This window comes from Somniosus microcephalus, chromosome 1, assembly GCF_052327205.1.
Source record: "Somniosus microcephalus isolate GS21.2 chromosome 1, FLI_Smic_1.0, whole genome shotgun sequence".
NCBI lineage: Eukaryota > Metazoa > Chordata > Chondrichthyes > Squaliformes > Somniosidae > Somniosus > Somniosus microcephalus.
This window is the reverse complement of record NC_140987.1, coordinates 252,791,448-252,805,438: the sequence shown is the minus strand read 5'-3', so window position 1 is coordinate 252,805,438 and position 13,991 is coordinate 252,791,448. Positions and strand designations below refer to the sequence as shown.

Sequence of the window (13,991 nt, the reverse complement as noted above, 5' to 3'; positions counted from 1 at the left end):
AGAAACATCCCACTCTAGCAATGACAACTACTTACATTTATATAGTGCCTTTAACATAGCAAAACATCCCAAGGTGCTTTACAGGGGCGATTATCAAACAAAATTTGACACCGAGCCACACAAGGAAATATTAGGACAGAAGAGGCAGGTTTTAAGTTGCGTCTTAAAGGAGGAAAGAGAGATAGAGAGGCGGAGAGATTTCGGGAGGGAATTCCAGAGCTTAGGGCCTCGGCAGCTGAAGGCAAGGTCGCCAATGGTGAAGCGATTAAAATCAGGGACGCGCAAAAGGCCAGAATTGGAGGAGTGCAGAGATGTGGAGGGTTTAGAGCTGGAGGAGGTTACAGAGATAGGGAGGGGCAAGGCCCTGGAAAGGGCGAAAACAAGGATAAGAATTTAAAATTTGAGGAGTTGCCGGACCAGGAGCCAATGTACATCAACGAGCAGAGGGTGATGGGTCTTGGTGCAAGTTAGAAAACGGGCAGCAGAGTTTAGGATGAGCTCAAGTTTATGGAGAGTTGAAGATGGGAGGCCGGACAGGATAGCGTTGGAATAGTTCAGTCTAGAGGCAGTTGGAGAATCTGAAATATTTCACCCATCTTTTAACCCCCTTCAATGACACACTTACATCTCATTTATTCAGATTAGGAGAGCGTGAATAGAAATGGGGGATTCAATTGGATTTAAGCCACAATATATTTGTGAGTCTTTCAGCACATCCACTTACCTAAACCTTAGCAAAGAGGTTTTCCTCCTTTCTCCCCCCCCCTTCCCCAACCAGATAAGCAAGGAAGAAAAATGTGCATTTTATAGCGCCTTCCATGAACTCTGGATGTCCCAAAAGCACTTCACAGTCAATAAAGTACTTCTGAAGTGTAGTCATTGTTGTAATGTAGGAAATGCAGCAGCCAACTTGCACACAAGGTCCCACAAACAGCAATGTGATAATGACCAAATAATCTGTTTTTGTTATGTTGATTGAGAATAAATATTGGCCAAGACACTGAGAAATAGTGCCGCGAGATCTTTTACGTCCACCCGAGAGGGCAGATGGGGCCTCGGTTTAACGTCTCATCTGAAAGATGGCATCTCCGACAGCGCAGCACTCCCTCAGTATTGCACTGGGAGTGTCAGCCTGGATTTTGTGCTCAAGCTTCTGGAATGGGACTTGAGCCCACAACCTTCTGACTCAGAGGCGAGAGTGCTACCCACTGAGCCACGGCTGTCAAGTTTAGCAAGAAAATGACAAAATTCTGCAATACCGTACTTACAAAAGTGACAGTAAACAAAATCTATAGTCAATTATGGGAATGTTTCTCAACATATCTCATCAAGAGAGAATATCTGTGTATTGTATCAGTGATACCTGTAAGTTACAATTAGCATAGGAACAGGAGGGGCTATTCAGCCCCTTGAGTCTGTTCCTCCATTCAATGAGATCATGGCTGATCTGTGACCCAACTCCATATACACCCGCCTTGGCTCCATATCCTTGTATACCCTTGTCTAGCAAAAAATCTATCGACCGCTGATTTAAAATTATTAATTGAGCGAGCATCTACTGCTTTTAGTGGGAGAGAGTTCCACACTTCTACCACCCTTTGCCCGAATGGCCTGGCTTTGATTTTAAGGTTATGTCCCCCAGTCCTGGACTCTCCCAACAGCGGGAGCAAGTTTCTCTGTATCTAACCTATTAATTCCTTAAAAAATCCTAAAAACCTCAATCAAATCACCCCTTAACTATCTATGTTCCAGGTCAAGCAGCGGCGGCAGAATTCGAGAGTGACGTCACAGTGTAGAAAGTGATGCCGGTGCAGGGGAAGAAGCCGATTGGTGAGTAGTGGGCGAGTGCTTTTTTTCCCTTCAATTTTAAGTTTATTTCTTTTAAGGTAGTTCATACTTAAGGTAGTTCGGGAGAGCGAGAATCCGAGAGTTTAAATTTGATGCAAGAGGTTTTAAATTAAAAGTATGGCGGGGGACCTCAGTCCCGTGCGTTGCACAACCTGCAGCATGTGGGAATTCCTAGACGCTTTTTGCTGTCAGGAGGATCACATGTGCAGCAAGTGCCAACGGTTTGGCCAACTTGAGATCCGGTTTTCGGAGCTCGAGCGTTAGCTGGAGGCACTGCGGTGTATCCGCAAGGCTGAGAGTTACGTGGATAGCACGTTTTTAGACATGGTTACGCTGCAGCTTAAGAAAGTGCAGTCAGAGAGGGAATGGGTGACCACCAGTCAGAAGAAGGGGGCAGGCAAGTTGTCAGGAAAGCCCCAGAGTGCATCTCACCCAACAACCGTTTTTCTGTGTTGGAAAACAGTGAAAGTGACGGTTCCTCTGGGGAGTGCAGCCAGAGCCAAGTTCACGGCACTGCGAGTGGCTCAGCTGCACAAGGGGGGAGGAGAAAGGGTGGAAGGGCAATAGTGGTAGGAGACTCAATAGTGAGGGGTGCAGACAGGCGTTTCTGCGGCTGCAGACGTGACTCCAGGATGGTATGTTGCCTCCCTGGTGCCAGGGTCAAGGATGTCACTGAACGGCTGCAGGGCATTCTGAAGGGGGAGGGCGAACAGTCAGAGGTCATGGTTCACATTGGTACCAACAACATAGGTAGAAAGAGGGATAAGGTCTTGCAACAAGAATTTAGGGAGCTAGGTAGCAGATTAAAAAGCAGGACCTCAAAGGTTGTAATCTCTGGATTACTCCTGTGCCATGTGCTAGTGAGTATAGGAATAGGAGGATAGAGCAGATGAATGCGTGGCTAAAGAGTTGGTGCAGGAGGGAGGGCTTTAGTTTCCTGGATCACTGGGTCTGTTTCTGGGGAAGGTGGGACCTGTACAAGTCGGAGAGTAGCACCTGAACCGGAACGGGACCAACATCCTTGCGGGGAGGTTTGCTAGTGCTGTTGTGGGGGGGGGGTTAAACTAACTTGGCTTGGGGGATGGGATACGGAGTGGAGCTATAGTAGGGGGTGATGCACAGCCAAATAGAGGAAAAAACAAGTCAGTCTGGAAGGCAGAGCAAATATGTAATGGCACAAGGGAGTATGGCAAGGCTGGATGGCATTTATTTTAATGCAAGGAGTCTTCTGAGTAAGGCAGATGAACTGAAGGTGTTGATGAACATATGGGAGTATGATATTTTTCCTGGGACTAGGGACAGGGTCACTGGCAAGGCTTGGAAGCTAAGCAGAGCCAGGCCTGGTTAGTACCTGGAGGGGTGACCATCAGGGAAGACCAGGTGCAGAAGGTCACGGAAGGAGCCCCGAGGAGGGGCGGTTGGTGAGAAGGTCACGGAAGGAGCCCCGGGAGGGGCGGCTGGTGAGCAGGCCCGGGCGTTGGGCTGAAGATTGTCGGACAGGAGGAATGGTGGAAATGGAATGGCGGCGCGCACAGACGCAGCGGCTTTGCTTCTCCCAGGACGGTGCTATTTACGTTTAATGTTATTGTTATTTGTACTGGACTCATGGGAGCTTGCAAGATCACATTTCGTTGTTCATGTACTTGTGCATTGTACAATGACAATAAAGTTGAATTATTATTATTATTATCACAGAGACGTGGATGAGGGAGGGGCAGGACTGGCAGTTGAATATTCCGGGGTATAGAATCTTCAGGCGAGACAGAGGGGGGTGTAAAAGAGGAGGAGGTGTCACAATATTAATCAACGAGTCAATTACTGCTGTAAGGAGGGATGATATCTTAGCAGGTTCCTCTAATGAGGCCATATGGGTAGAACTTAAAAACAAAAAGGGGCCAAGCACTTTGCTGGGAGTGTACTATAGGCCCCCAAACAGTCAGGGGGAGATAAAGGAACAGATATGTAGGCAAATCTCAGAGAAGTGTAGAAATAATAGGGAAATAATAGGGTAATAATAGTGGGGGGATTTCAACTTCCCTAATATTAACTGAGATAGTCAGAGTGTGAAAGGCTTAGAGGGTGCGGAATTCTTAAAATGCATCCAGGAGAGCTTTTTGAGCCAGCATGTAGAAAGTCCTACAAGAGAGGGGGCGGTACTGGACCTAATTCTAGGGAATGTAGCCAGGCAAGTGGTAGAAGTGTCAGTAGGAGAGCATTTTGGCGACAGTGACCATAATTCGGTGAGATTTAAGGTAGTCACGGTGTTCTGCCTTATAATTGCAGGAGTTTCGTTTTGTTGCCGCCAGTAGGTGGCAGTAAATGGAAATGGCCAGTAGGGTCACTCAACAGGAAGTAGTATAGTGATAGCAAACAAAGAGGTCACATCAGCATGGAGTGTGCTGCAAGTTAATCCGCTGTAATCTTACATTGTTACGCCTTCGAAAGCATTGCCTGTGAGTTGAATGGTTTCATTACATATTCATGTTTAGATGTTAGTTATATCTCATGTATGTAACAAGGTGCATTTCTTTCTTTTTTCTTTCTCAGTTTTACTCCAACCCAATGCAACTGATTTGTATTGTTTCATTGACCTCATGCAAGTGTGGCATTATTAAACACCGGAGCTTGGACGCTACATCCTGACTCCCGTGTCGTTATTGAAAGGAGTTTGGCTGGCTGTCTAACTGCGTACAGACACATACACGTAGGAAGGACAGTACAGTAAAAAGGCAAGCCATCAGCTGGCGCAACAAGCAACATTCGCAGTGCAGCACGGTGCAACCATGGACGGCAAGAGCTTCCAAGATGAGCAGAGATCTGTGACCAGCTCAAGAAGTACACGCTCATCTAGATCATCAACAGCCAGTGTAGCAGCAGCTAGAGCCTGGGCTAAAGCTAAAGCGGCACAGGCTCGCGTGACCTTTGCTAAACAGGAACTGGCTGTGAAGAAAGAGAAAGTCCGACTACAAGCAGAGGCTGCTACATTGGACGCCACGCTGGAGGCACTACACATTGAGAAAGAAGCAGCTGCCGCTACTGCTGAGGCGGAGATATGGGAAGCGGCACTAGAAGCAGAGGTGGGAGAGCACCGCAGCATTGCTCGTCCTACATCACCTCAAAGCACTGAGAGGCGGACAAGCGACTATGTCCAGGAGCAGGCTAGGATACGCACAGACATCTCCTCCTTCCCAAACTTTGAACCGTTGCACGAGAACACGGAATCGCCATCACCAGCCCAACATGAGGTCACTCAGGTGGATCATTCACGCTACACTGATGACGACCCCTTCCTTGTTATTGACGACTGATCACACGAAGGAGAGTTTGCAGCGCTCCCGAAGAAACCTGTGCCTCAATCCGCCGCTCCCAACCACTTGGAAGGTACTTATGCCAAAATTCCACACATCAAAAAAGAACCCTTTTCAAAGGTTAGAACAGGTCACCCGGCATGGCAGTCTCCCATCCAATCGCAGCCCTTCCGATGCGATCATACTCTGGCAACCCATGCACAGACTCCTAATATGACAGGCATTGCCCAATATTTGGCATGTAGAGAACTTGTAAGGACAGGTCTCACAAAATTTGACGACAAGCCAGAGAGTTTTAGAGCATGGCAGTCATCCTTCCTTAATGCCACTGGTGGCTTGAGCCTGAGTGCTAGTGAGGAGTTGGATTTATTGTCATCATGGCTGGGCAAAGAATCGTCAGAACATGCCCGTAGGATACGGTTTGTGTACACAAATGACCCAAGCACAGCCCTTAGAATGGTCTGGGCAAGACTCAGGGAGTGTTACTGTGCTCCTGAGGTGATAGAGAAGGCCCTCTTCAGTAAGCTGGAAAACTTTCCTAAAATAGGTAACAGAGACTACCTTAAGCTTAGAGAACTCGGAGACCTTTTAATGGAGTTACTGGCAGCCAAAACAGACGGATACTTACCTGGGCTCTCCTATTTAGATACTGCTCGCGGCATCAACCCAATAGTGGAGAAGTTGCCCCACCCTCTCCAAGAAAAATAGATCAACGTAGGCTCAAAATTCAAAGAAGACAACCACATGCGGTTTCCCCCATTTTCCTTCTTTGTGAACTTTATCTGCAGAGAGGCCAGAATTAGAAATGATCCAAGCTTTGCCCTGTCCAGCTACTGTAGTGGACCCTCGAAGTATGAGAAGCCCATGTCAAAGTACGTAGGCACAAGAATGCCTATATCTGTGCATAAGACGGATGTCACTGCAAAGACCGACATCAGCATAGATGCAGCAAAGAATGAAGACGATCCCGGAAAACACTGCCCCATCCATCATAAGCCTCATCCGCTCGCAAAATGTAGAGGCTTCAGAAACAAGACCATAGATGAACGCAGAGCCTACCTCAAAGATAATAATAATGGGATATGTTTTAGGTGTTGCGCCTCCGTTTCCCACACTGCAAGAGACTGTAGGATAGCGTTGAGATGCAGGGAGTGTGAGAGTGACCGCCACAGCACAGCTATGCACCCAGGTCCTACCCCCACAACGGAAAAGCCGACCATCAAAGACTCTGAGCCCGGAGACGAGAGAAAGGGAACCCTTACCACTGCACCAACGGTGAGCTCCATATGCACTGAGGTGTGTGGCCAAGGCCTCACAGGACGATCGTGTTCCAAAATATGCCTTGTAAGAGTCTACCCACAAGGACAGTGCGACCGCTCAGTTAACATGTACGCAATACTCGATGGCCAAAGTAACCGGTCACTCGCACGGTCAGACTTTTTTGACATATTTGGCGTCGAGAGTAGCCCAGTCCCTTACTCACTGAGAACCTGTGCCGGACTCTTGGAGATGGCAGGAAGGAAAGCAGATGGGTTCTGTGCCGAGGCAGTGAGTGAAGGGGTGAGCATAGACTTACCGCCACTGATAGAGTGCAGTGAAATCCCGAACAACCGATCGGAGATACCAACGCCTGAGACAGCACTTCACCATGCCCACCTAAAGCCCATAGCATCACGCATCCCAGCATTGGATCCAAATGCCCAGATTCTCCTCCTGCTCGGGAGAGATGTGGTGAGGGTGCATAAGGTGAGAGAGCAAGTTAACGGACCACACGATGCCCCCTTTACCCAAAGACTCGACTTAGGCTGGGTGCTCGTGGGAGAAGTGTGCCTAGGCCAAGCTCACAAGCCCAACGTAAGCACCTTTAAGATCAACGTGCTAGAAAGAAGACGACCCTCTTTCCTCACTCCCTGCCCAAGTCACATCCACCTGAAAGAGAGAGCGAGTTACGGCGGGGAGCAACAAGGTGATTTTACTCACACAGCACGGGGGTGCTCGGCTGACGCCAGAGCTGTCGACAAACTGGGGCACACCGTGTTTGAAAAGACAAAAGATGACAACAAAGGTGCTCTCTCCTTCGAAGACGAAGCTTTCATGAATATTATGGAGAAAGAATTTCACAAAGATGAGGCGAACAGCTGGGTTGCGCCTCTCCCCTTCAAGGTACCCCGGCTTCTTCTGCCTAACAATCGCGATCAGGCACTGTCACGCCTCGCATCACTGCGGCGCACATTAGATAGAAAGCCCGAAATGAAGGAACAGTTCATTACCTTCATGGAAAAGGTTTTCGAGAGTAACCATGCTGAATTAGCACCTCCACTCAAAGAAGGAGAAGAGTGCTGGTATCTCCCGATTTTTGGAGTTTATCACCCCCAGAAGCCTAGTCAAATAAGAGTAGTTTTCGACTCCAGCGCTCAGCACTGTGGCATCTCACTCAACAACGTTCTGCTCACGGGTCCAGACCTAAACAACACCCTCCTTGGCGTGCTGATTCGCTTTAGGAAAGAGCTCGTAGCAGTAACCGCAGACATCCAACAGATGTTCTATTGCTTTGTGGTGAGAGAGGACCATGGGAACTATCTGAGGTTCTTCTGGTATCGCGACAACAACATGTCAAAGGACATCACTGAATACAGGATGCGGGTCCACGTTTTTGATAACAGCCCCTCCCCTGCAGTCTCCATCTATGGGCTCAGAAGTGCAGCCAAAGAGGGAGAACATGAGCATGGAAAAGACACAAGACAGTTTGTGGAGAGACATTTTTATGTTGATGACAGCCTCATATCCTTACCTTCAGAAGCAGAAGCCATCAACCTGCTGAAGCGAACTCAAGCTTCATTAGCACAGAGGCTGAGGCTGCACAAAATTGCCTCAAACAGTGTAGCAGCGATGAAGGCCTTTCCAGCTGAGGATCTCGCCAAGGGCATTAAAGACTTAGACCTCAGCGACGAAACCATGCCAGCCCAGCTAAGCCTTGGTTTACGTTGGGAAATTGAATCTGACACCTTCACCTTTGCAGTGTCTGTAGGTGACAAGCCATTTACACGCCGCGGAGTGCTGTCAACGGTCAACTCGCTCTTTGACCCTCTCGGCATGGTGGTGCCCGTGACTATTCAGGGAAGAGCCCTACTACGAGAACTTTGCACAGACACGAGCAACTGGGACTCTCCACTCCCCGAAGGCAGGTTAACAGAATGGGAGACATGGAGAAAGTCTCTCAAAAATCTAAAAAATCTTCATATCCCACACACCTACTCACCAGACACACTCTCCAAATCCAAACGCACCGAGTTGTGTGTATTCTCAGATGCGTCCGAGAAAGCTATTGGCGCAGTAGCCTACCTGAGATCCCTGGATGATGAGGGCCAAAGCAACGTGGGATTTGTCCTGGGAAAGGCGAAGTTGACACCCCGGCCAGAGCCCACCATATCACGCCTGGAGTTATGCGCTGCAGTATTAGCGGTGGAGATGGCGGATCTCATCCTGGATGAGATAGATTTCAAGCTTGATGCAGTGAAATTCTACTGTGACAGCAAAGTTGTGCTCGGTTACATCTCCAATGAGTCAAAGAGATTCTTCATATATGTACACAACAGAGTTCAGCGAATAAGACAATCAACATGCCCTGACCAGTGGCACTATGTGCCCACAGAGCTGAATCCAGCTGACCTCGCCATCAGGTCAGTGCCTGCCTCCCAGCTCTCCAATACAATGTGGTTTACCGGGCCAGCTTTCTTACACAAACCTGACCAAGCTGACCACACGGCACAAGTATCATTCAAGCTCGTCAGCCCAGATCTAGAGGTGAAGGCCACTGTTCAAGGGACGGTCAAAAAGTTCTTCAGACCCATCTCAGAGGTCGTACTCCTCTTACCTAAGGAGGACTGAGTGTTATTGATTCCACAGTTCTGTATGTTTTATAAGTAGTGGCATCTAATAGACGCCAGGCGGGGAGTGTTCTGCCTTATAATTGCAGGAGTTTTGTTTTGTTGCCGCCAGTAGGTGGCAGTAAATGGAAATGGCCAGTGGGGTCATTCAACAGGAAGTAGTATAGTGATAGCAAACAAAGAGGTCACATCAGCATGGAGCGTGCTGCAAGTTAATCCGCTGTAATCTTACATTGTTACGCCTTCGAAAGCATTGCCTGTGAGTTGAATGGTTTCATTACATATTCATGTTTAGATGTTAGTTATATCTCATGTATGTAACAAGGTGCATTTCTTTCTTTTTTCTTTCTCAGTTTTACTCCCAACCCAATGCAACTGATTTGTATTGTTTCATTGATCTCATGCAAGTGTGGCATTATTAAACACCGGAGCTTGGACGCTACATCCTGGCTACCATGTCATTATTGAAAGGAGTTTGGCTGGCTGTCTAACTGCGTACAGACACATACACGTAGGGAGGACAGTACACACGGAAAAGGACAAAGATGGACCGGAAATAAAGGTTCTAAATTGGGGGATGGCCGATTTTAATATGATAAGGCAGGATCTGGCCAAAGTGGACTGGGATCAGCTACTTGTAGGAATATCCACATCAGAGCAGTGGGAGTCATTCAGAAAGGAAATAGAGAGTGTACAGTGCCAACATGTTCCCGTAAAGGTCAAGGGTGGGACCAACAAGTCCAGGGAACCCTGGATGTCAAGGGATATACAAGAATGGATTAGGAAAAAAAGGGAGGCTTTTGGCAGATACAAAGGACTAAAAACAGTGGAAGCCCTAGAGGAGTATAGAAAGTGCAGGGGGGTACTTAAAAAAGAAATTAGGAGAGCGAAGAAGTGACATGAAAAAATACAGGCGGGCAAAATAAAGGAAAATCCCAAGGTGTTTTATAAGTATATTAAGGGCAAGAGGATAACCAGGGAAAGAGTAGGGCCCATTAGGGACCAAAGTGGCAATCCGTATGTAGAGCCGGAAGATGTAGGTGTGGTTTTAAATGAATATTTTGCATCTGTGTTCACTATGGAGAAGGACGATGTAGGCATAGAAATCAGGCAGGGGGATTGTGATATACTTGAACAAATTAGTATTGAGAGGGAGGAGGTACTAGCGGCTTTAGCGGGCTTAAAAGTGGTTGAGGTGTACAAAATTATGAGGGGCATAGATAGGAACTTTTCCCCTTAGTAGAGGGGTCAATAATCAGGGGGCATAGTTTCAAGGTAAGGGGCAGGAAGTTTAGAGGGGATTTGAGGAAAAACTTTTTCACCCAGAGGGTGGTTGGAATCTGGAACTCACTGCCTGAAAGGGTGGTAGAGGCAGGAACCCTCACAACATTCAAGAAGCATTTAGATGAGCACTTGAAATGCCATAGCATACAAGGCTACGGACCAAGTGCTGGAAAATGGGATTAGAATAGATAGGGCTTGATGGCCGGCGCAGACACGATGGGCCGAAGGGCCTCTTTCTGTGCTGTATAACTCTATGACAAGCCTAGTTTATGCAATCTCTCCTCATAATCTAACCCTTAAAGCAGTGGTTCAAATCTCCCTCCACGACAGCTTACTAAATAACTTAATTACCGAGCAGTAGTATTCCAGACACAATCCCTGGCTTGTGCATCATTAGACATTCTCAGCCATGGCAGCTCCAATTGGCCTCAGCATCTCTTGTCGGAGGCAGGGGGGGAGGCGGGAAATGGTGGAGAGTAGAAGAGAAAGAAGGAAACTCAGCAAGGGTCTGCATTCCTGTGGTCATCTGTAATAATGGCCACAGTTGAGAGTGTCTGTGCTCACTTTCTGAGCTTCCGCATGAAGAATGGCCACTTGTACAAGGTGGTTTGTGAACAACCTACGATATTGTAGCCCAACGTGAGCCATCACCTTCAAAAGAGAGAAGATAACAAAAATCGGATCAACAACTGAAGGTGGGGGGGCGGGGCCATAGGAACAGGAGGAGGCCATTCAGCCCCTCAAGCCTATTCTGGTATTCAATTAGATCATGATTGATCTGTATCTTAACTCCATCTACCCGCCTTGGTTCCATATCCTTTAATACCCTTACCCAACAAAAATCTACCAATCTCAGTTTTGAAATTTTCAGTTGACCTGCAGGGAGTTGGAACAAGATTTCAAAGAAACAAAAAGACAGAAAATGTTGGAAACACACAAGTCAGTCAGTATCTGTAGAGAGAGAGAGAGAGAGAGAGAGAGAGAGAGAGAGAAGTTTTGGTTCTGCCGAAGGAGATGCCTGACTTGCTGAGTATTTCCAGCATTTTCTGTTTTTGTTTCAGATTTCCAACAATTGCTGTTTTATTTTGTTCATTCCCTTTCCTTTGTACTAGTTCCATTTGAAAAAGGTTGTTTAAAATTAGGCGGTCACACTCAACTGTAGCGCCTCACAACATATTTACTAACAACACAGCTGCTTTTTTGCCTGTATATGATTTTTTAAATATAGCTGACTTAAGTCAAGGTTACCTGTTGCAAAATATAGAACATAGAAAAATATATGAGCAGGAGTAGGCCATTCAGCCCTTCGAGCCTGCTCCGCCATTGAATATGATCATGGCTGATCCTCTATCTCAATACCATATTTACACTCTCTCCCCATACCCCTTGATGCATTTTGTGTCTAGAAATCTATCTATCTCCTTCTTAAATATATTCAGTGACTTGGCCTCCACAGCCTTCTGTGATAGAGAATTCCACAGGTTCACCACCTTCTGAGTGAAGAAATTTCTCCTCATCTCAGTCCTAAGTGTCCCACCCTGTATCCTGAGACTGTGACCCCTCGTTCTAGACCCCCCCAGCCAGGGGAAACATCCTCCCTGCATCCAGTCTGTCTAGCCCTGTCAGAATTTTATACGTTTCAATGAGATCCCCTCTCATTCTTCTAAACTCTAGTGAATACAGGCCTAGTCGACCCAATCTCTTCTCATACGACAGTCTTGCCATCCCAGGAATCAGTCTGGTGAACCTTCGCTGCACTCCCTCTATGGCAAGTATATCATTTCTTAGGTAAGGAGACCAAAACTGCACACAGTACTCCAGGTGTGGTGGTCTCACTAAGGCCCTATATAATATAATTTTATTAATCCAGAAGGAAGTTATGCTAACCCTGTATAAATCAGTGGTTACGCCTCAGCTGGAGTATTGCATCCAATTCTGGGCACCACACTTTAGGAAGGATGTCAAGACCTTAGCCAGGGTGCAGAGGAGATTTACTAGAATGGTACCAGGGAGGTGGGACTTCAGTTACGTAGAGAGAAGCTGGATTTGTTCTCCTTAGAGCAGAGAAGGTTAAGGGGAAAACTTAACAGTGGGGGTCGGGGGGGGGGGGGGGTGTGGTGGGTGGTGGTTGACAGAGTAAATAGGGAGACACTGTTTCCACTAGTAGGAGGATTGATAACCAGAGGGCACAAATTTAAGATAATTGGCAAAAAAACCAGAGGGGAGAGGAAGATAATGTTTCTTTTTAACGCAGCAAGTTGTCTTATCTGGAATGTGCTGCCTGAAAGGGTGACCGAAGCAGATTCAATGGTAACTTTCAAAAGGGAATTGGATATATACTTGAAAAGGAAAAATTTGCAGGGCTATGGGGAAAGAGCAGGTGAGTGGGACTATTTGGACAGCTCTTTCTCAGCTAATGAAGCAGTCCATGCCCGCATGCAGCAAGACCTGGACAACATTCTTGGGCTGGTAAGTGGCAAGTAACATTCGCGCCACACAAGTGCCAGGCAATGACTATCTTCAACAAGCGAGAGTCTAACCACCGCCCCTTGACATTCAATGGCATTACCATCACCAAATCCCCCACCATCAACATCCCGGGGGGTCACCATTGACCAGAAACTTAACTGGACCAGTCACATAAATACTGTGGTTACAAGAGCAGGTCAGAGGCTGGGTATTCTGTGGCGAGTGTCTCACCTTCTGACTCCCCAAAGACTTTCCACCATCTACAAGGTACAAGTAAGGAGTGTGATGGAATACTCTCCACTCGCCTGGATGAGTGCAGCTCCAACAACACTCAAGGACAAAGCAGCCAGCTTGATTGGCACCCCATCCAACACCCTAAACATTCACTCCCTCCACCATCGGCACACCGTGGCTACAGTGTGTACCATCTACAAGATGCACTGCAGCACCTCCCAAACCTGCAACCTCTACCACCTCGAAGGACAATGGCAGCAGGCACATGGGGACACCACCATCTCCAAGTTCTGCTCCAAGTCACACACCATCCTGGCTTGGAAATATATCGCCGTTCCTTCATTGTCCCGGAGTCAAAATCCTGGAACTCCCTCCCTAACAGCTCTGTGGGAGTACCTTCACCACACAGACTGCGCGGTTCAAAAAGGCGGCTCGCCACCACCTTCTCAAGGGCCATTAGGGATGGACAATAAACGCTGGCCTTGCCTGCGACGCCCATATCCCCAGAAACAAATTTTTAAAAACTTTCGAAGAGCCGGCACAGGCATGATTAGCTGAATGGCCTCCTTCTATGCTGTATCATTCTATGAATTAAATTTTCAGGATATAGCCGTGTTCTTGTAGCGTTTTAATCTGATAGTATATAGACTAAAAGGAGAAATATAGCTGGTTAGTTTAACTTTAGACATCCCCGAAGAATAAACTATTAGGAAAAATGTGCGAAAGACTGCACATTACAAATCAAAACAGTTTGCATGTTAAATGAAGCTGGGCAACTGGATACATGTGGCAAAAGCCCAATAGGATCACATCCTCAAGAGATAATTCTGGCCCAAAGCTGGATCAGTGTGACCTGCTCAGCTTCTGACTATATCGGGAGTATTGAGCATTAAAAACATACTTGGATGTGAATCATGAGTGTACGTGTTAAACGGCTCATAAATAGCAGTAAACGGCATAC

At 47.2% G+C, this 13,991-nt stretch overlaps 1 protein-coding gene across 4 annotated transcripts in view; it reads right to left on the bottom strand.

Annotated features, from left to right (window-relative positions):
- Positions 1 to 13,991, bottom strand: part of anp32b (acidic (leucine-rich) nuclear phosphoprotein 32 family, member B) — a 224,034-nt gene that overhangs the window by 13,375 nt on the left and 196,668 nt on the right. The gene's annotated exons all lie outside the window — the stretch shown is intronic.